The following is a 21,010-nucleotide window of genomic DNA, read 5'->3' as shown; positions in this document are numbered from 1 at the left end:
CCACAGATGTATCCACACATCTCCCCGTCACAGCAGCACCAACACCCCCAGCACACACATTTATCTATCTTACCCAGAATCCATTAAGCCATTCTCCTAACCTTTCTTTGAGTCATTTCTCCATAGGCCAGTGAATCGTATTTATCCTATGATTATAAACCAGAAAACTGAGATTCAGATCAACACAGTGACTTGTCCAAGGTCACACAGTTGGTACCAAGAACGCCCTGTTGAGCAGCCTTTTCGCTTGCAGGAAAGACAGAGTAGGAAACTTGCCTGGATTTTGATTTTTTTTTCTTCCTTTTTTTTTTTTTTTTGTGATCAGCTCCCCATTTTCACTGATTTGCATTAAAACTGGGTTTGTTTCCATGCCAAGCATATTCAGTCATTTCCGCTTCCAGAGCCCATACCAAGGCAGAAACTGAATTTTTCTTCTCTAGAAAATTGCCTTTTTTTTTTTTTTTTTTTTTTGGCTTGGAAGTACTGTTTTCTCCTCCATTTAGGGGAAGGAGGCATTCCTGAGATTTAACTTTTGGAAGGCAAATTTGGCATCCGGGATTGTTTTCTGCCTTGTTAAACTTTTCAGAAACTGTATCACTTTTAAACAGCCTAGGGGGCTCTCCCCCTGCCCCCCAAGCCCCTCTCCAAAGGACCCTCTCCATAAGCCCACAAGTTCCCTCATCCCATCTGTCAGGGGCTGCAGCCAAAACACGTCCCAGGAAAAGCCAGAGAGGAAGAGGCGAGGCAGGGAGAGAGATGTCTAATCATCACAAAACCTTTGAAAAGTATCTTGAGCAAATCGAGTTTGTCTAAAATGCATCTAGCATTTAACATTTAATAGGCGCTCATCAACTCGGTGTACCACATGCGCTGGGGAAATGGATCCTTTCCCTTTAAGGGCCTGTTGACGTGAGGTGAAGGAGAAAAACAGTTGTTATGATTCAGAATCTCAGGATGAACCCAATTAATCAATGCTGAGATGATTTGAATCATGTGGCAAATGCTTGGTCACCTCTCTGATATCCTATCCCCAACCCTCGGAAGACGCAGACATGATTGATGTCACCTGTGACCACCGCGTCTCCGGGCGAGACCCCCCCCAAACCCCACAGACAGAGAAACAAATTAGATCCAAAGGCCGGGGATCAGTTTCAGAGGGGACAGGCCCCCCGGCGGGGGAGGGGTGCCTGGCCTGGGCTGTCTGTCACAGGCTGGCAGAAGACAGAGGCCAGACCATATGGAGGCTGGGAGAGAAGGGGCACCCGAGGTTGGGGTGGTAAGGGCCTCCGCCCGGCTCTCAAGGAGCTCGGCTCGCAGGCCCCGGAGCACGCTCGTGTCTTGGAGGGCTTTTTTCTTTTTTTAATTTTTCTTTTTTTAGTGTAAAAATAATTGCTCAAGTTTCCCCTGCCTCTTAGGGTTACAGTCAGGCGTGTCTGCCCTGGGCCTTGACTGAGAGGAAATGCATTGGGGAGGGAGAGGGTGGGAGAGAGTGTTAATCAGAGTTATTTGGATTGCTTTCGGTGTCTCTGCCTGATACACACACACACACACACACACACACACACACACAGACTTTTCTCCGCAGCCTCTGTGACTGCCCACCATCATACCCACCTCCTGTCCCCCAGCTCTGTACTACCATAGTCACCAACCCTTTTTCTTTCAGCCTCCCATATCTTCTTCCCTGCCTTCCCATGAGAGAATGGAAGGTAGGGTAGGTAGGAATCTCTCCTGTGTTCCCCAAGATGCCTTGGCTTCCCAGAACAGACCCTCAGCCTCCACCTGTCCATGCACACATGTGCACACACAATTTTCTTACCCAACAGTGCATATCAACCACACAGTAGGCCCAGCTGTCTCCTTCCTACTTCCTCCTTCCCCTATCTCCTTATTCATTCTTTTTTCCTTCCCTCTCTTCTGTGTCTTTTATCTCCCCCTTCCTCTTCCCTTCTTTCATTCATTCATTCAACCCACACTTCCCGAGTGCTGTAGACACCTCCTTCCCGGGGCTTCCAGGAAAGACCAGATAATGTCCATCCACCACCCGCCCCACCAACACACACACACTCAGAGTTTCCAGGAAAGAGAAGCCGAATGAGAAAGCGAGCATTTCCCATTTCCTCACGTTTCTCTCCCACATCCAAGTCTGCGATGCCACTCAATTACCCGTGCCTTTCATCCTGTCTTACAACCGCCTCCCTCAGAGCCTTTGCTAACACCAGCCTTCCTCCCAGACCAGGGACCAGAATCCTGGAGGCTAATCTACTTTTCCATCTCATGGGGCCCTGGGATGCCTCCCCAGGTTGTCTTCCTGAACCACCTGGACAGCCCCGAGCTCCTGTGAAGTCACTGGAAATAAAGGATCGCCAGAACCGTGCCGACTTTGGGCGTGCTGTCTCCCCTGCTCCCTTGCGCCCAGCACACAGTAGGTGCCCTCAGTAGCTGTTGGAGACCCCAATGATGAGCCCTGTACTGACGAACCCTCATCACGCTACACTGTGTTCATCCGAAAAGACAGTAACACCTCACCTCTTGCCAGAAAGGTTTTCAAATTGTCTACCATGCAGATGGCCAGGCCTGAAAGCAGCAAAGGGGCATGGCCCTGGAATCTGCATTTTAGCCACACTCCCAGGGGACTCTGATACACGCACTCCTCGGGCTCCTCTTTAAGAAGTTCCGCCGTGGACAATAGGGAGCCACAGAAGGTGTGTGAGCAAGAAGAGCATGACTTTATCAGTGTGGGGATTTAAATAGGGCTGCAGTCTGGAAGGTGAAGTGGTGGACCCCGGGATGGGGTTGGCGGGAGGAGGGGGGCAGTGGCGGGAGAGATGGGCTGGGAGACAGCGTGATGGTAGAAGCTCCAGAACTCTGTTGCGAGCTTAGAGGCAGAATCTGCTCAGAAGGGGCTCTAGGGGACTTAGAGTGTGTTCATTTAGGGTATTTCAGGGAGACTTTCTGGGCTTTACCGCTTCGTGGGAGAAGGGGCCATGAACATGAAGAAACTGGCAGATCACAAGGTTGGAATGTCCTGGAAAAGAAAGAAAGGAAAGATATCCCCCCTTTCCTTCTTTTATTCCCTCCCCTCTCCACTTCCGAATCCCCCTTAGCCAGCCTCTGAACCTCTAATTCCAGCAGCACTCCCCACCCCAACCTGCAGGGTCTGGAGGGACCAGACTCCCGGCTTCTACCCTCCCAGGGTGCTCACAACAGCATCTGGCCCCAGACCCTGGGCTCTGGCCGGCGGCATCTGTTTGCAATGTTTCACTCAGTAGTTTTATTTCTGCTCAGCGGTATAATATAAACTATCCTGTTACACGGCAGGCAGGCTGGGCACAGAGCCGGGCCGCTCTGAGTCCTGCAGCAGGACCAAAGCACAGCTTAAATGAGCTGGTGGGCTCGGGCAAGGCCCTTTCTGCAGTCAGGAAATGGCTGCTTTTCTAGAACGTTCCCCCTGGCCTGGGCCTCTGCTGTGTGAGTCCCCGAGGCAGCTCCCAGCTGACCCCTGGAAACTACACCTCCCACAACAACATCCATGTGTGTGCTCACAGCGTGCATGCACACACAGACACGCACATCCCACACCCCACGTCTTGTCCATTTCGGAGTCTGTACAGATAGATGAGAACTATTTGCTGTTAAGGATGGATGTTGGGTAAAAGCTCGACTTCCGGAGGTGGTCTGCCTGGGCATCAATCCTTGGCGTATGATTTTGGGTCAATGCCTTCACCTCCCCTGGCCTCAGTTTCTCCATCTGTGCAATGGGATCCACGGTCCTTCCCTGCCCCCATGTTCCAGGGCTGTTCGGAGACTCGATCTCTGCAAAGCGCTGACCCGGCGCCCCGTGTGTGGTGTGTGCTTTCCATAAACACTAGCTGTTATTACAATCACTGGGATGTTTGAAACAAAATGAAAAGAAAGGCCAGCTTGTACTGGGAGCAGCAACTGGAATCATCATTACGCACAGCCCAGATGGAAAGAAATGTCCATCCCCCCACCGGATGTGGGGGCAAACACGAGAGGAAACCAAACCTCTCTCCCTGCTCCCCGCAGATGCCCTTTGCGTTAGATGATGGGGTCCCCAACTTGGGATAGAAGACAGGCAGGCCCCTATGTCTGACTCCCTAAAGATACGCTGACACCTGATGGAGGGACAGGACCCCCAGCTCTCTGATTTCTTGTATCAGTGGTCAAGGTCGAAGAAAGTGAAGAAAGAACAGTGTGAACAACAACAGCCCCGACCAGCACCAAGCTCACGGGCACTAAGGTGGGGGCTCTTGACTCTGACCACAGCGTGGTGCTGGACATCTCTACCATGCCACAGACCCCGAATTTAGATATTCCCCAAGTCAGAGGGGTCATCCCTGTTCCCTGGACCCTGAGGGATGGTCCCACCACCCCTTCCAGGGCAGCCTCTCTCTGGTTCACCCTGACTGCACGGCGCCCTGGCAGCCCCGCCTCTAGGGGGAGCCCGAGAGAAGCACCTTCACTTCCTTTTTCTTTCCCTAATGAATACCCAGCCCAGCACTTGGAGTCCAGTAGTTGCTCCAGGAATGTGGAATGCCTGTGTATCCACACATGCGTGCTACAGTGAGTGAAGCATGTATGTGTGTCTGGTGGACTTTCGAGAGGTGTGTGTGCACACATGCGGGGAGGCTGTGTGACTGCACGCGCGCGCACACACACACACACACACGTGTGTACACACACGCGTCCCTACAACAGGACGTCAAGCCCTGCACAGCCGCAGAGATCCTGGCCCGGGCACACCCAGGTGCCCACCCAGGGCAGACGGAGAGAAACTAGAAAGTTGAAGATGGGGTGGGCTCGCCTTGGGAGGTCATTAAAAAACACTTATAAAAGCCACTTTCTCCGGAAAGGACACTGCGCCCAAATTGTAGCCAAAGACCTTTACTGTGACAGTCAGGGACCCACGTGTCAGATAACCTCAGATCCCTGCCCTGAAATGAATGATTTTACATCAATTTGGTTTTTTTGCCCGCTGTTGGCTACAGATCCCATCCTCTGGTTCATGGTCTTAAGCACCCGTGCTCCTTCCCTCTGTGTCCCTCACTCTCTGTCTCTCTCTCTCTCTCTCCTGTGGTTATGCTTCCTTCTCTGTCGCTCTGGGTCTGCCTATTTCCCTGTCTCTTCCTCTCTGCAGCCTTCCTGTCCCTACTTTCTGTCTCCCCATGTCTTTCTCATGTGCCTCCTTCCCCTTCTGTCTCTCTGTTTCTCCCTTCAACTGCCAACCTCCAAACCTGCCTCCATCTCTCCTGTGTGTTTTTCTCTCTCGATCTCACGCTATCTATTTCCGACCTCTGTCTGGGTCTCCTCTGTGTGCCTCCATCTCCAGGGATCTCCCTCCCCGCCCCCTGTGCATCCTGGCAGCCTGCCCCAATCTCGGGGCCTGGGGATCATCACTCAGCGGCCCTGCCCGATCCAGCACCAGCCCCTTTGTTCACTGCTCCCTCCCCTTGCTGCCCACCCTCCAGGCCTTGCTTTCTCTTCCTCCTTCCCAGGCCCCAAATCTAGGCAGGGCTCTCCAGCCCAAAATGTGGCCCCATCTCAGGGGCTCAGGCACCAGGAGGCCCAGGATGGGCATCAGAGCTGGACCACCCCCACACAACCCCTGGGGCCATTAGGGAGACAAGGCCCACCACCACTTTCACCACCCCACAGTCCCTGGCCCCTGCTGCTCACAGCTCCACTGGGCAGCCTGTAGCATGGGTAAGGTCAAGTTCAAGGCCATGGGAGGCCTGACCCCAGTGGCCTTGGCTAAGTGAGTGCCCTTCTCGGGCTCTGTAAAATAATTCTCAGGGCCCATCCAGCTGTAAGTGAAGAGACAATGGTTTATCCACGCTATCCACCCCCTGTCTCCAGTCAATACCCAGCTTCCAGGTAGGTGATGTGCCGACTGAAATCCACAGTGGGTCTTCCAAGAGGCTTCTCCTGGCTCACCCTTCAGGCTGCCTCCATCTGTTGCCTTGGGCACCAGTCCCCTTTTCCCACCCTCTCCCATTTCCTGGAGCAGATAAGGAAAACCTGACATTTCTGTAGCGAAAATTTCTGTCCCGCTCCGCAGAGTCACTAGGAATAGAATTAGCTCAATAAATCAGCCCCAAAACATTCATCAGCACATTTCTGGAGCCGTCGGCCGGAGCACAGATGAGACCAGTTGTTCTGGAACAATCCACCACCCAGGACTCTGGCTTTGGGTATCTGTGATCACTGCAAGGATGGTCCAGCTCAGGGCCAGATTCAGGTCAGGGAGATGCAGTATTGTAACCTGCTTACATAGCAGGGGCCAGAGGAGGTGCAGTCCTTAATTTGCAGCGGTAATAACAATGAAGAAGGAGGATGAGGGGCGTGGGTTGAGTAGGGGTGCGCCATGTCTATATGGGTCTCAAATTAGTACTCGCATGGGCTGCTGTGAATGAATTCTTAATGCAGGCATAAGCAGGCAATCTCCCAGGCTGAGCCTAATTCCTCCAGCCAAGCCCTTTGCCCTTCGAAATACTTTAACCCCTGGACCACAGTGATTTTGCAGCTGGAGAAACTGAGGCCCAGATAGGTGACTGACCAGCACAAAGTCACACAGTAATTTGAGCACAGAAGGAAAACCAAAGTCGGACTCAGGGCACTGCCTCGCTTCCTCCCTCAGAGCTGCAGCAAGGACCCTGGCCCAGGATGGAGATGGTGAGGGGCAGAGCATTTGGGTTCCACTTTTGTTTCCGCTCCTGCCTTGATGGGGGACATCAAGCCATGCTCAGCCCCTCACCAGGCCTCAGTCTCCCCATCTGCAGGGTAGCCGGAAATGACTGCCCCAAGATCCACTCATTCCATTTTGCAGCTGGTGTCAGAGGCGGTCAGAAGTGACTGCCATCAGAATGTGCCAAATTTACAGAAAGTGAGCTCCCATGGAGAACTTCCTCCCTCCTAGAGTTCTGGACCCACGACTTTACTAGCTCTGTGACTGAACAGATGACTTAACCTTTCTGTGTTCTTTAAAGACACGAACTTTTGAATGTCTCTGCCTACAGGGTTATTAACATGCAAAAAGAACTATGCATCAGACATAGCATAGTAGGTGCTCAATAAAACGCTGGCAACTATTATTATTTTTATTCTTAGTAGTAATACCTGTAATACCTGTAATCCGTTTCTCCCATCTGCAGTTTCAAGACTTCCCTCCCAGATCTGCTCCACCATCAGCTCAGCCCTTGGACTAAGAGGAGATAGGGTCCATCGCCCATCGGGAGACGGAGGGTGGACAGCCCTTCGCTTGCAGGGGCTGGTGACCACAGCCAAGGCTATGTACCTCCATGGTGGCCCCCTTGGAAAACACAGCCTTACTTAATTCTTGGCATCCCCCCTCCATTTTCCTGTTTGTTCCCAGGGTGACCTTGGGGAAGAAAACAAAGCTCAGGGTTAGTAAGCCTGGGATTTCTTCCATATGACTCGGGATAATGTTGGGAAAAGTTCTCCAAAGGCATGAATAGTAGTGGTCAGGAGTGCCTATGCCTGAGTTCAAATCCTGACCCCAGGAGCACCAGGGTCGCTCGGTCCGTTAACCACGGACTCTTGATCTCGGCTCAGGTCTCCATCTCAGGGTTGTGAGTTCAAGCTCCGTATTGGGCTCCGTGCTGGGCGTGGAGCCTACTTAAAAAAATAAAATAATAAAAATCCTGACTCCAGCTCTTCCTTGTTGTGTGACTTTGGGCAGCAGACAACTTCTCCGTGCCTCCATTTTCATATCTGCCATGTGAAAAGTATGTAATTCATAAAGGCATTATGAAAAATATTTGTGAAAGATGCATGAGTAGAAGGCTTAGAACAGTGGCTAGCCCGTAACAGCTGCTTTATCAAAGGGCCATTGTGATACGTATTTAATAATCTTACATTAAGTCATCACTAATAATTATTGTTAAAAAAAAAAGGTTTGCTCAAAATTGGAACTGAATTCCAAAGAGGAAGCTGTGAAACTGACCTCATGATTCAGCCTCAGTTTCCCTCATTTGCAAAATGACCATAACACCTCCTAGCCCGGGAAACTGGCTGAAAAATGAATGAGGAATTCCATGCAGAGAGCAGTGCGGGACACTTAGTAAGTTTATTTCAGCTGAGCCCCAATCCACTACCTCCCTCAGGAGACTTCCAACGCCGGTTAGGGAATGCGCGCTCTCCAATGAACACACACACACACACACACACACACACACACACACACACACACACTCTATTCCTTTTAAAAGGGGTCCCGGAGGGAGGCAGTTATTCGGACGTTTCACCTCCCCTCCCCCAATTCGCTCTCCAAAAGGGTCTGAGGGCGCCTGCTGAAAAGCTCTGATCCACCAGAACAGCCTCCGCCTCCCCTCCCGGGTGTAGACCGAGATTCGCGGGGACAGGAGGGAGGAAGAATGTTTGCGCGGCCTTCAAACGACTTGGCAGGCCACAAGAGGGAAAAGGCCGCTCCGGGGAGAGTTCAAATTGAAATTACACGGAGTGGAGAACGTGCAGATCAGCTCTGAAGCTCATAAAAAAAAAAGCGAGGTGACTGAGAAGAACAAACACGCCTCCAGAAGGAAAATGGAAAAGTTCGTAAAACGCGCTCTTCAAAGCCTGGCCGGGGTGCGGGGGAGGGGCTGGGCAGTGGCCTCGGGACAAGGCCACGGCCCCCTGGGCTGTTCCCATCCCGGATCTGAAAGGGAGAAACTGGCCAGGCCTCCCTCTCCTCTGCCCCCTCCTCCGATGTGCTTCCACGCGGGGAACGCGAGGGGATGCGGAGAGTGGTGCGAGCTCCAACAGAAGCAGAGCCTGAGGTCTGCGTGGACCCCACCCCGCTGAATGTGGGGGGGTGGGAGGTGTATTAGTTAAAGCTGAGTCCTGAACCGTAGGCAGGGGCTAGATCATTGGGTCCCTGATTCTTCGCTGGAGGTCTGGCATTGTTTGCGTTTTACTCAAAGAACACTTGGAAAACCTACGGAACCTTCCTGAGGAATAGCATGCTCTCCTGCCGCTGATTCTCCCCACCTCAGATTGCTTCCACTTGGGAGAAGGCCGCGGTTGCCCTAGCCCCACGCGGCGGGCGGTGCACTGTGCGCTCTGCGCTCGGGTGCTTGGCACAACCGGCGCCCGGCGAGGTCCACGCGGACCGGCCCTGCTCTCTGGTTTGCCCCGACCCTCAGCCCCCTGCGCAGTTCATTAGCGTTACAGACCCTCGATCACTCCCGCACGCTTTGCAGAAGAGCCTGGACGTGAACCTCACGCCCCGCTCGCACTACCCCATGTCACCCCAAGCGGAGTATTCTCATAAAAGATGCGCGGCGCCAGCTCCCGAATCCCCAGCAGTTGCGAGCCGGCATGCGCCCCCGCCTACGTCTCTCGCCTCTCGCTCGGGCTTCATCGTCCGCGCGCCGGAGAAACTTTCTACGGGCTACTGACCTGAGCTGCGCTGGAAACTGGTCCTGAGGCGGGACTCCGTAACTTCCACGGAGCTTCTACAAGCCTCTAGCCTCATTCAAACCGCAGTGATCCCGCCAGGTCGGGGAAATTGAGGCTCGCGAGTCATGTTGCCCCCAAAGCAGGCCGCCCAGGAGAGACGAAGTTGGCCTAAACTCAGGGTTTACAGGTTTCGGATCGGAGTGGGCACGTCCTGAGGCACCTCTCTGACCTGCTCGAATTGGGTCGTGCGCGGTCGTCCATCCTGCAGAGAACGGAAGCTCTGACCCAGGATGCTCTTAGGGCGAGAGGGCTGCCCTGCCCTTCATCCTCATCCTCGCCGGGCTGGAGCCGATTTCTCCCACTCACACTCTACTCCCTCCGCATCCCCTCCATGCCCTCCAAACCCCGCTGAGCTTCTTAGAATTTCTTGACCCAAACCTCGAAACTAACAAGAAACTTCAAACCTCCCTGCAAAGCCCGCTCCCACGTCCGTTGTATCGCAGGTTCTCAGCCTCAGCGAGCACTGCAGTCACGTGAGGGGCCTGCTAGAACCAGACTGCCGGGCCCCGTCCGCAAAGCTCGGGATTCAGTAGGTCTGCGGTGCCGCGGGAGAATTTGCATTTCTAACAGGTTCCTGGGGCGAGCGATGCAGGTGCGGCTGCTCTCGGAATACGTTTTCAGAACCAGCGCTCGACCTGTGTGGGTTTGATGCTCGGTTCCTCCGTTCCTAACGTCTGCGGAGTTTGCCTACTCCCCTTCAATGCGAGGACGCCAGGCTTCTTCGTGCGTCCCCAGTACCTACCACAAGGCTCTGCACGCAGTAGGTGCCTCATGAATACTTGGGCTTAATCAAGAATGTCCCATAAAGTCACCCATTACAGAGGTTGAGTGTGCCAGGCGGCACTCTTCCGGGCGCATTAGAAGTAGCGATTTAATACCAACCACGGGCAAATCCCAAAACAGAGCCTCAGGATGGAGACGCACCCAGAAAGTCTCCTTGCCAGTCCCAGTGCTTAGCAACTGCTGTCTTCTCCACAAACCGGGGGGGCTAAGCATCTTAAAGGGACAGTCCGGGAAGGCTGGGCTCTCCAGGCAGGCAAGAGTAGAATAGGGAAGTCTTGAACCAATCAAAGTTCCCCACACCCTAGAATATGCGCCCCTGGCACCCACCTTGTACCTGCTTGGGCCAGCCTATCTGTGCATCCCAAGGCTGGAAGTCACCCAGCACGCCTGGAGCCATACCTTCTGTGCCAGAGTTACCCATAACCTTTCTAAAAGTTCCAGAACCCTCTACCAAGCACTTTGGGGTTTCGACACCAGAGGATTCCACAGTTTAGGTGAAGAGGCATAACTATCCAGTCAGTGACGCTATGCCTTAACAGGAAACCATCACCCAGGTAATACAGGGTGAGGGCAAGAGGGTCCCCTGAAGAGCTGAGGGCACCCCCTCTTACAACCTCCAGGTGGAGGCCCCCCCTCCCCCTCTAGTGCTGGGGCCAAACTTCTATGTTCAAACTGTATTTTGTCCCTGAGTTCTGCACACAGCTCAGCGTTCCTGGGCCACATCATAAAAAAAATTTACAAGACTATGTTAAACTGGCAGTAAAAACAATTAACTTTAATGGTACCTCAGGTGGGTGGCTGGGTGGGTCAGAGGGAGGGCCCAAGCTTCCTCCTCTCGGGACTGAGAAGCCAGGTAAGGGAGGGGACCTGCTGTCAGGCAGGCCTTTGGGTTAAAGTTCAAAGTTAAATCTAGAAGAGGGCAGAGCACAGGGACCACAAGGGAAGAGTTCAAGTTTCCCCTTGACGGTAGCCAGCTGAGTGACCCTGAAGAAGCCTCTTAACCACTCTGGGACTCACTATTCTTATCCATGAAATGGGAAAGTATGAAAAAAATCTATTAAAATGGGAATTTGTAAAAAAAAAAAATCTCCTTCTCATGATTGTAAGGTTTGCAAATAACAGTAATTTTGTTAGGCACCTCCCACTGGGCCTGGTTGGAAAGCGGGTTGGTAGGCGGATAGTAGATAGATAGACAAATTTATTAAGCATGTTTGTTTAATAAATGATAAATGTTAGTTTCTGGAGGACTCAGGCTCCCCAGGTGTAAAGAGAAAGGGAAACGGTAGGCTGTTGCAGAGGCTGGAGCCTCCCCCCTTCAGAGCCCTGATGTGGCCCCCATCACTCACAGGTAGGTTTCCTGCTGAAATTGACCTCCTTGTCCAGTCAGTGACCCTGACAGCCACCCTCTGCTCAGGCAGCCTGGAGCCCCAGACTTTGAAACTGACCTGGATCTCTGGAGAACTGGCAAGGAAAGGAGAGTGGCCGGGGGGTGGGGACAGAGCATTTGCTCCCATGTGACCTGGTCCAGACCTGGAAGACCTAATTCTGCAGGCTCCCTTGACCAGGAGACAATTAACCATCCATTTCCGGGAAACCTCTGTTGTCTGTGTGTGGCCCTCTCAGCCAACCAGGACTGGGGAGAGATGCTCCTGCATGGGGACTGCCCATAGGAGGAAAGCACCCACTGACCTGTTTACCCACATTAGAACATGCACCTGCCATTCCTTTTTGGGTAACGAAATCAATTCAGAGCCCATTTCTGTTTTTTCTCAACCTCACCCCCCAGCAGAGATTTGTCCCCATTCATTTCAGGCACTTAAACAAAGTTAAAAGAGTGGCATGATGATCTGGGCGAAGGTAAAATGATGCCTAATTTTTCGACTGGGCTAGAGGATGCCCAGATAGTTTGTAAAATATTATTCCTTGGTGTATCTGTGAGGCTGTTTCAGAAGAGGTTGGCATTTGAATGGTGGATTGGTTTAAGACAGCCCTCACCAATGTGGGCGGTCACCATGCAATCCACTGAGGACCACCCATAACCCAAAGAGGAGGAGGAAGGGCCAATCTGCTCTTGGCTTGAGCCGGGACATTCATGATCTCCTGCCCTCAGGCCTCACCACTTCTGGGTCTCAGGCCTTGGACTTCCATCATCATCGGTCCCCAGTGCGAAGACCTTCAGACTTGGACTGAACCACACCAACAGCTCCCCTGGGTCTCCACCTTGCAGAGGGCAGATCACGGGATTTCGCAGCCTCCATAACCACAGGCATCAATTCCTGTAATAAATCCCATTGCCGTGATGCGAGGAATCCCAAGCTGCCCGAACGGGCCACAGGGAGTTGTTGCAATCAACTGTCCCAGCTCAACCCAGCCTTTGAGTCAGCCAGCTCCAGGTCCAGACACATGAACAAGCCAGCCTTCAGGTGTCTGAACTGTCCCCCAACTGTTCAAGTCACTCCTAGCCCTTCAGACACCATGAAGCAGGGACAGGCTATCTCTGCTGTTCCCCATCCAAATTCCTGATGCACAGAATTTGTGAGCATAATATAAATGAAATGTCTTTAGGCCACCAAGTCCACAGTGGTTTGTTACATAATGATAGATAACCAGTAACCAATAACCAGTACAATGACCTTCCCCAATTTGAGACCCACTTTCTCCCTCTGCAAAAGGTGATCTGGAAGTAAACATGCTCATACAAATAGCCAATAACCAGGCACGTAGACCCACTGGATTTATGAGGTTAGAACACGCTGTTCAGCCCATAGAGAGCTGGGAACCCTGAGATTCTAGACACTGGGACCACCTCCTCCATGTCACCACACCCAGAGAAACTCGCCCAACACTTCCCCTAGATCTCATGCCCAAAAGGAGCCCCCCACACTGCAGATACCCCACTGCTATCAACCTCCCTTTGCATTCCCATCAAGGATTTCATGTCCAGACGGCAAGCCTGCCAACAGCAGAAATAAATCATGACTGGAAAGTACATGAACATTATCCAAAGTGGAACAATTTAGCCATCATCTCTCCCCCTTCCTCGCCCCTTCCAAACCAATAACAATTCAATTATTTGGACTTCAGTATAAATGACGGGGCACCACGTGGCATCCCTGGGTGGGAAGAGGGAAAACTTTGGGAAGGGAGATGAAAACCAGCCAGAAGGACACACAAAGGATCACAAAAAGGGGGAAAGGGGGGGATGTCCCTCTCTGAAATTGGGGGAAGGATTAACACGGGTCAGTCTCACAGCCAGTGGCATAACCCTTTGTTACACGATGCCCCTACATCCATTATTGTGTTGTTGACCCTGGAGAAAGCGGGCAATGTAGCCTGGGATGATGTAATCCATCCCCATGGATCAGAGACAGGAAGTGGTGCTCAGAAAAGCAGTCAGGTGTGACAGAAGGAGCACCCAGGCCAGAGGGAGAAAAAGCTGATTGGTTCACGTAGTCCGTGACTATTTTAAAAACTGTCTACGTGGGGCACCTGGGTGGCTCAGTGGGTTAAGCCCCTGCCTTCGGCTCAGGTCATGATCCCAGGTCCTGGGTTCGAGCCCCGCATCGGGCTTTCTGCTCAGGGAGCCTGCTTCCTCCTCTCTCTCTGCCTGCCTCTCTGCCTACTTGTGATTTCTCTCTGTCAAATAAATAAATAAAATCTTTAAAAAAAAAAAAAAACTGTCTACGTACTGGTCACAAGACCGGGTTCTGGGGATACATCAATGAACAGACCACACAAAAATGCCCACGGAGCTTCCATTCTAATTTGAAGAGAAAGATAATTTTTAAAATAAGCATGGTAAAAAAAAAATTTTTTTTTTTAATAAGCATAGTAACGAAAGGTATGAAATGGCTCCCTACAAGGCAAGAGGGGCCACGATAAAGAAAAAGCAAGGCAGGAAAGATGGGAAGGAAAGGGTTGCACTTTTGGATGGAGTGACAGCGAAGACCCCAGGATACGAGCAAAGGCTAGAAAGAGACTAAGGAACCCGTCCCACAGTGCAGTGGGGGAGAAGGGCACCACTGGCAGGTACTCAGTAAACGGACACAAAAGGAATAAAGTGGGCTGTTGGAGAAGGTCTTTTCAATGAGATGAGCTCAAAAGCTGAGGTTTAAAGGGAGGGTAAGAGACAAAGGGATTAGGACAACGAGCAGAGGGTGGCCCCAATGATTCTGCCTCCTGGTAGTCACAGCCTGGGTGGCCCCCTCCCCCATCTGATAGGACCAACTTGCGTTATTAATAGGATACTGCAAAAATGATGAAGGGTGGCTCCCAAAGCTAGGACAGAAAAGACATTGCCGCTTCCACCTTCTTCATCTTGAATCTTACTCAGGGGGCATTTTCATGAAGTCACTCAAGCAGCCCATGGACAGACCCATATTGGGGGGGGGGTTACTGAGGCTTCCAGCTGATACATATGCCGGGGAAACTGAGGCTTCCATCTGATAGCCAGCACCTATGTAAATTTATCCCTGGTGTGAATCCATCCTGCAATTGGATCCCACAGCCCTAGCGGAGCCTTCTGATGACAGCAGCCCCTCCCCACTTACACTTACACCTTCACAAGACCTTGAGCCAGGTCTGTCCAGCCAGGCTATGCCAATGCCTGACCCACAGAATCATGTGAGATCATAAAACCTTACTGTTGTTGTGAGCCTGAAGTTAAGGATAATTTGTTACACAGCAGTAGCTAGCTGATACAGTGCACAGAGTTAAGGTAAGAAAATAAAAAGATTAAGGGTGGCTTAATGTTACACATGCAGGAAAAAAAAAAAAAAGTGGGAGGTAAAGACTAAGAGATAGCCAAAAGCCAACCCATGGAGAGCATCACAAGCCCCAGGAAGGACCTTGGATTTTACTTTAAGTGCACCGGGAAGTTATCAAAGGGTTTTTTTGTAGGAGAATAATATGACCCACATTTATAGTCTCAAGTTCTTCTGACAAGAGATAGGACAGGAGCAGGAAATCACAAGAAGGCTTGCAGTCTCCAAGCAGGCAACGAGGGTGGCTATCAAGTTGGGAAGAAGCCGGCTTACCAAAGGCAGAGTTCGAAGGCTGGCTCGACCGAATCCAGTGAGAGTTTGGATTACAGCGGACAGAGCAGAAGAGAAGAAGTCCGTGTTTGGGGCTTGGGTTCTCCACGGGAACTGAGGTCCTTCTCAGGAAATTGCCATACTTGAGAAAGAAGTTTCCGAAGGAGAGTGCTAAGAGTTTTGCTTTGGACTTCTGAAATATCAGCTCTGTTGGAGAGGCCAGTGGGCTGCGGGATGAATTTCTAAGCCCAGAACAGGAGATGAGACGGGAACTCACAATTTAGTATGTAGTCGTCACCAAAAGTCATAGAACCTTGGGGGCATCTAGTAGGGACACCCTACTGAGAAAAGAACTGGAAAATATTCCAAGATCTCCCAATGTTGGGAGATTGAGGAGGGCAAGAAACATCCAAAGGAGACAGAAAGAGGTGGGAGGAAACAGGGACATGGAGGGGTGTCCCCAAGGCCGACTTGAAAGGAGCACAAGGGAACTTGGGGGGCTGATAGAAATAGAAATCTCTAGGTCCTGATCCCAGTGGCAGTGATATGACTGTAGGCATTTATCAAACTCCTAGAACCTTACACCAAAACCTGAATTTTGCTGCATATAAATTACCCTTCAATTAAACAAACAAACAAACAAAAGTGCTAGAACTGTAAAGACACGCCTGCATGCTGCGAGAAGGGACGCTGTAGAGAGGGAGAAATGAGTGATGCTTCAGAGAAAAGGTTAAGCGAAGGAAATCATCAGAAGCCCAGATGCACCACTTACCGGCTGAGTGACCTTGAACAAGCTCATCTCTGGACCTCAGTCTCTGCATCTGTAGAATGGGTATCTATCCTTAGAGCTGTTTTCAAAGATTATGAGATGATGTATGTCAAGGGCTTCCCAGGGTGCCTGGCTTAGGGAAGGACCCTGCAAATCTCAGTTCTTCTTTCCCTTCCCCTCCTGAAAAAGCAAGCTCTCGCAGGGATGCCCAGACCATCCGATCGGAATTCCAGGCTTAGGAATTATCAGACTACAGAACAATGGACAAGGCCCAGCCTGGAGGCCCCACGGACTGCCTTCTGAGTGCCCGGCACTGTGCCAGGCTCTTTCCATGCACTATCTCATTCATCCTCCCCGTCATGCTCAGGAGCCCATAATTACCATCACTGCGCCAACCTCAAAGCCTCCGGGCTTTCAAATTCCCATGACGTGATGTCACAAAGCAAGTCCCAGCTGTCATTTCCAGTCCCCAGGGAGAGAGACCACAGATATGCAGGTTGCCCAAGAGACGGCAAGAAACGAAGGATATCCTAGTGGAAGCCGCGGAGTCCTGTCCCTTGGATGGACCCTAGAAAAGGAAACTCTGGCTGCTGTCCCCTGTGACCTTCTCAACCAGAGCTCAGCAGGTTCTCTCTCTGATGTCCCCAGCTGGACTCATCAGTCCTGCAAAAGGCAGGAGAGTATAGTGGTCAGTCAAGAGCGTAGCATCTAGAACCTATCTGCCTGGGTTCAAAAAGCCCAGCTTTGTCATTTAGCATGTAGGACACTAGAGAAGTTACATAATTTCTCCGTGCCTCACTTTTCCCATCTGTAAAATGGGGATAATCCACACCACCCCACAGGGCTGACCTAACGATCAAGTTATTTGTACATGTACGATGCTTAGACCCTGATGGCCAAGGCTATGGGGTGAGCTGGCCTGCTTTTCCCATAATGAGATCCTCTCTGGAACGCAAACTATCCAGGGGAGAGGAGAAGGAAGGAAGGAGGAAGAAAAAGAATTTCCATAGGGCAAGAAGCACAGGCTGGATCCACAGTGTGCACGGCCTGCACATGTCAGTGAAGAACGGGGAGATCTGTAGCCTGAAGAATGGGCTTGTGGGACAGCAAGCGAGACTCCGTTCTAGACGTGAGCTACTGCCCACATGCCATTTTTCTTGAACGTTTGTAGTGTTCACACAGCGAGAGCCAGGAGGTATGTCCACAGTTGTCCCTTGTGGGCAACACAGGACAGACTTCCAAGGGAATTGTTCTTGCTGTAGATTAAACATAATCGACTATCAGCCATCTTGTAAGGTTCAACCTCATATAATTTTGGAACTAAAAAAAAAATTCTAAGTATGTTTATGGTCTGAATTGTGTCCCCCGACCCTAATTCCTATGTTGAAGCCCTAATCCCTAGGACCTCAGAATGTGGCTGTATTTGGAGTTAAGATCTTTATTATTTCTTTTTAAGATTTTATTTATTTGACAGAGAGCGCGTGTGCACGAGAGAGAACACAACCTGGGGTGCGGTGGTCAGGCAGAGGGAGAGGGGAAAGCAGGCTTCCAGCTGAGCTGGGAGCCTGATGCAGGACTCGATCTCAACACCCCAGGGTCATGACCTGAGCTGAAGTCAGATGCCTAACTGACTGAGCCACTCAGGAAACCCTGCAGGTAGGGTCTTTAAAGAGGCGATTACGGGAGAGGAGGTCTTTAGGGTGGCCCTAAACCAATCTGACGGGTGTCCTTAGAAGAGATGAGGAACACAGAGAGATGCATGACACAGGTGCCCAGCAGGATGACCGTGTGAAGAAAAACAAGAAGACGGCCACCTGCAAGCCAAAGAAAAAGGCTGCAGAGGAAACTGACCCTGCCAGCACCTTGACCTTGGACTTCCAGCCTCCAGAGCTATGAGAAAATCCATTTCTGTTGTTCAAGCCACTCCATCTGTCACATTTTGTTATGGCAGCCCGAGCAAATGAATACAATTTTTTTTAAGTAAAAATATCCTAAAAAGATGGCTACACAAAGCATAATCCAAATGACCACCTCCTCTCCCTGCACGCCAGCCTGGCCTTCTCTGCTACACACTGTCTGGCCTCCATAACGAGAGGAGGAGGAAGAGAAAGAGGAAGGAGGGCAGGAAGGATATGAAAGAGAATGAAAAAAAATGATCAGTCCCCGTGTGCTTAATAGGTGTCTGGTGCCGACTGTTCTAAGTGCTGCACGTGGACATTCTTACTAGATTCCACTAGAATCCATTTTACAGATGAGAAGACAGAGTCCCAGGGAAGTGACACAAATTCCTGAAAGCCACACAGCTGGTAAATAATAAAAACAACGGATTAAGCAAATGCACACTACCTTTAAAATGAGACTCCCGATAAAAAGGGGCTGGAGAATGCTCCGGAGACACACACGCTCCAAATTCCTCTCCAAGTGCGACAGCCACACACTTGAGCCCTATCTGGGCGCTGACAGGTGGAGAGAGTGTTTCGTGCAAGATTCGGTGAGCACGCCACAGTTCCAGGAAATTCCCAGCGCACCTACTGAAACGCACCCAAGAGTCCCCTTTCTCTGCGGGAAACAGTCTCAAGGTCACGGAATATGTTCCTAATGGGAGGCTTATAAAGGGCAGGGGATGGGGCCAAGTCTGTGCTGTTTATTCTGCACCTCCCAACCCCCCTCCCCAAAACCACACACACACACACACACACACACACACACACACACACACACATCTGGGCTTCACTTCCTTTGTTCGGCCTGCTGCCCAGGGAGCCACCTCCTGAACCTGACCAGACCCCTTGCTCTCTAGCTCCTGAATGGGTTTAGCTCATGGAAGGCATTGGCTGCAGATAGGAGGGAGCATGGATTGAGAGATCATGTCAGAATATCTATTCCCACCCCTCTCTGAACATGACCCTCATGCTGGACTCTCTCTGTGTTTCACTCCCTCATGCTGGACTCACTCGTCTCTGTGGTTCCAGCCCTCATGGGCTCCATTCACCCCACACCTCGTCCCTGCAGCCCAAGGGGTGGTATTGGCTCCCACTGTTGCTGGCCCCAGAGATCTCCAGCCTCTCTTGCTGTCTTCCCTAACCCCACTCACCCTCTCTGTAAGTAGCTCTTATAGGGTGAGATGAGGGTGAGATGAGGCTGTCTCCTGCTTGAATAGGGTGAGATGAGGCTGTTTCCTGCCAAGACCCTCCCTGATCTAAAGCCCATGGTGGACGGGGTGCCTGGGTGGCTCAGTGGGTTAAGCCTCTGCTTTCAGCTCAGGTCATGATCTCAGGGTCCTGGGATTGAGCCCCGCATCGGGCTCTCTGCTCAGCAGGGAGCCTGCTTCCCCCTCTCTCTCCCTGCCTCTCTACCTACTTGTGATCTCTGTCTGTCAAATAAATAAATAAATAAATAATCTTAAAAAAAAAAACCACACACACACACACACAAACAAAACAAAAACAATAAATAAATAAATAAATAAATAAATAAATAAATAAGTAAGTAAGTAAATGAAGCCCGAGGTGGAACTAGAAAGAAAAGATCCTGGCTTTTAACTGTCTCTCTAAAACCAGTTTCAGGCCAAGGTGAAGTCAAAGAAGAAAAAGAAAGATCAAAGATCTCACTCGGCCTCAGACACCATCTCTCTTCATACAAGCTCAGAGCAATGGATAAAGTCTGGCCATTGTATCCAGACAGACCTTGATTCAAATCCTGACTCTGTCACAGAGGTCTAGGTCTAGGAGGCCTTAGCCCCACTGCTTACCTCCCCTGAGACTCAGTCTGCTCATCTGCACAATGGGCTCCCTACTGCCCAGGATTGTTGAGTGGGTGGGACAATGGATGGAACGCCATCCTGTAGTACCTGGAGCCATAATGGATGCTCAGTAAATTCTTGTTCCCTTCCTCTTCCCACATTTCCCTCTTCCTTTACCTAAATTCTGTCCTTAATAAGTAAGAAGCAAGAAAATAATAACCATCACACCAATACATTAGGATTGCTTAATGACTCACAGAGAACGTCCATGGCTCTTATTTCATTCCTTTAGGCAAATTGGAACTCTTATAGGTGAAAGGACCTAGTTTTCAAATGTCTCCAGCCAACTGGATCAAGAGAAGAAGCCGTCAACATTTGGATCAAAAGCAAGAAAGATCAGGGTTTCTGGAAATAAGAAAACCTCAGTTATTCACCATATCGATTACCGATTACTCTGAAACGAACCGCCTCAAAAGTGATAGCTTCAGTGAACAATAAGTTTAGGGGTGCATGGGTGGCGCAGTCGGTGGAGGGTCCAACTCTTGGTATCGGCTCAGGTCACGATCTCAGCATCGTGAGATCGAGCCCAGTATTGGGCTCCATGCTGGGCGGGGTGTCTGCTTAAGATCCTCTCCCCAACATGCACTCGTGCTCTCTCTCTTGCTCTTTCTAAAAACAAAATTACAAATAAAATAAAATAAAATAAAGATACTGTTAAAAAAGAACAAACCTGTAAGCTTGTTCTGAGACTTACCTTCCTCCAAAGGTCCGGAGGTCTTCATCCTAGTGTCTCACGTGGACAGCATGATGAGGTTCAACTCACAGGCTAACCCAAATCCACTCATCGTCATACAACAAACTTGGTATCTCTCCATAAGTTTGTGGGACGTGAACCTTCACACATGTTCTTGAGTCAGGAACCAGCGAGTCCACTGTACCCAGCTCTCTTAATCTGTAGATCAGGAAACCATGGTCTAGAGAGACTGAGTGACTTTCCTCGGATCACACAGGAGAGCCCAGGAAGAAGAGACTGAACCCAGGCCCCATGCTTGATCTCTTCCTCTCCTCCCTTTAGACGTCCACTATCCAGAAAGTCACAGTTCTGACCCTGTGCCTCCCACCAGAGTTGCCCCACTTTCCCTTCCTCACGATCCTCTCCCCTCCCCCGGGGATGCTGTGAGC

The 21,010-nt window shown here is 50.9% G+C and overlaps 1 pseudogene; it reads right to left on the bottom strand.

Moving 5' to 3' along the window:
• Positions 1–3,003: 3,003 nt before the first annotated feature.
• On the bottom strand, positions 3,004–20,610 carry LOC125081812 (uncharacterized; annotated as a pseudogene).
• Positions 20,611–21,010: the final 400 nt, after the last annotated feature.

Source organism: Lutra lutra, chromosome 12 (assembly GCF_902655055.1).
Source record: "Lutra lutra chromosome 12, mLutLut1.2, whole genome shotgun sequence".
Classification (NCBI taxonomy): Eukaryota; Metazoa; Chordata; class Mammalia; order Carnivora; family Mustelidae; genus Lutra; species Lutra lutra.
The sequence above is the reverse complement of the archived record's forward strand: the minus strand, read 5'-3'. Positions and strand labels throughout refer to the sequence as shown.